The sequence below is a fragment of the Zea mays genome, chromosome 1, assembly GCF_902167145.1.
Source record: "Zea mays cultivar B73 chromosome 1, Zm-B73-REFERENCE-NAM-5.0, whole genome shotgun sequence".
Classification (NCBI taxonomy): Eukaryota; Viridiplantae; Streptophyta; class Magnoliopsida; order Poales; family Poaceae; genus Zea; species Zea mays.
The window spans coordinates 88,497,758-88,500,139 of record NC_050096.1 but is presented as its reverse complement, the minus strand read 5'-3'; positions in this window follow the sequence as shown (position 1 = coordinate 88,500,139).

The following is a 2,382-nucleotide window of genomic DNA, read 5'->3' as shown; positions in this document are numbered from 1 at the left end:
AATCTTCCACACAATGGTGAGAGAACGAAGAACACGAATAAGCACAATGAACAAGAACACAAGAGACACAAGATTTATCCCGAGGTTCGGTCACACCACCAAGGTGCCCTACTTCCTCGTTGAGGCACCCATAAAGAGCCGGGTCTCTTTCAACCCTAATCCTCCCTTTGCCGACCACAAAGGTCAAGCTCACACACTAATCTTTGCTCAAACGAGCGGGTAATACAAACTTTCTTGTGGTCTTCCACAAGATTTGGAGACTCACAAGAGACACCTAGTCGTCTAGGAGCTAGAAGCTCCAAGAGTAATGAATCCACAAAGAACTCGATGTAGTACCAAAGCTCGAATGAACAAGAGCAAGAGAGATTTGGAGATGAAGCACAAAAACCACAGCTCTCAAACTCACTCAAAGATTTCTCTCCAAAGATTTGAAATGAGAGAGGCAAGAGATGTGTGTGAGAGAGTGGGAGGTGTTCTTCAAGTTAGAAATGAAATTTGGGTCGTGCTCTCGTGTGTGGGGAGAGAGGTAGGAGTGAGTATATATAGGTGGAGCTCAAAACTAGCTGTTGGGCAGATTTTTCTGTTTGAGACCGGTTGAACCGCCCCCTAGGGTGGTTGAACCGCCCCTGGCAGGTCAGGCAGACTGTTTGCCAGTCTGACTGTCAGAGTGACTGGCAGACTGACCGGCAGACTGGTCAAGTTGACCAAGACCGGTTAAACCGCCCCTAAGACCGGTTCAACCACCTAGGGGGTCACACTGGCAGTCAGTCTGCCAGTCAGGAGGTCAGATCGGTCAGGTGACCCTGACACCGGTTGAACCTCCCCTAGGACCGGTTCAACCGGTTTTGACCAGTGAGGTCCGGGGAAACTACCCCGGCTGAACTTTCCCTGGACACCGGTTGAACCTCTCTGGACCCCGGTTGAACTTTCCCTGGACCCCGGTTGAAGTTGAAGTTCAGCTGGAGTTGAGAAAGCTCAACTCAGCTGAAGTTCAGCTCAGCTGAAAAGCTCAGCTGCAGCTGAAGAAGCTCAGCTCAGCTGAAGTTCAGCTCAGCTGAAAAGCTCAGCTGTAGTTAAAGAAGTTCAACTGTTTTTCAACAAGAACACTCTAGGTTTCTCAAACCTAACCACGGTCAACCATAGAATTTTAAAGAGATTTTTGGTTTTCAAAAAATAGCTTTTGAATATAGAGGCTTGAGCTTTGGCAAACACCTACCTTCTTTTTGGATCCCTCTTTATAGTACGACGATTCCTATACTCAAGTTAAATAAAATATAATTAAGTAAACTCCTTGAGCCATTGGTGTCTCATGTGTGATTTCTCCATGGCGTTGCTTCATAAGGATCACAAACATCTTTGTCTCACCTTTTGAAGCAAACATAAATCAAACCATGTGACTTGTACCATATCACCATGTGAGTTCAAATCATGGCTTCAAGTCACTGTACTGATGCATCAACATGTTATAACTCTTCATAGCTGATTAGTTCATCGACTTAGTGCAAGTACTCTCTTCTTCACCTTAGCCATGGTACCTCGGTCCACAAGTCGTTGCTTGGCCTTCACCTTCGCTTAGTTCCTCGAAGCCTTTTCCTTGCTATCTTCACCCTATCAAGCCATTATTGAGTCACATCATATTGATCATCCATTGAGAGAATCATTTCTTCAATATTGTGAACCTTGCTTGAATGTCTTCTAGATATAACCGTTAAGATCAATCAAGCTCTAGTTTGATTCTCATATAAGCATATATGGACTGATAGTAATATGGTCAAGCCAATTCACGATTCCTCATATCTTATTCACTTTGGCTTGACCTATCCTCTTAATCACTTCATCCTCTATTTTGATCATATGTATGTAGTGATTTCTCGGGTCTTGTCCATATATTCAAACCAATATAGAGATCATATAATATCCATTTGCATTGTCTCATTGGTTATTTAACCTCGTGTTGAACCTTCGTTCAATGATCATTATACACTATTCAATTATGTTCATCATACTGAATTTCCTATTCAACACTTAGCAAACTCGTTAGACCTTTAAATGTGTTGTTATCCAAATCACCAAAACTCACAAAAGGGATGAATGCACTTTCAATCTCCCCCTTTTTGGTGATTGATGACAACACATTTAAAGCTTACATAAGATTTGATAAATAAGATTTTGAATCCTATGATGTAGTTTCCACCCCCTAAATATGTGCATTTCAGAAAATAACACTTTTGTACTCAAATGCCAAAGGCACATATTTGGGTCAAAGTATGGAGACAACTTATATTATACTATTCATGAGGTGCAGTGTGTCATAAAATAAATGTGATGCTCATGACATAGTATGCACTCATCAATTTTCTACATCTTATGTTTTTCTTATGA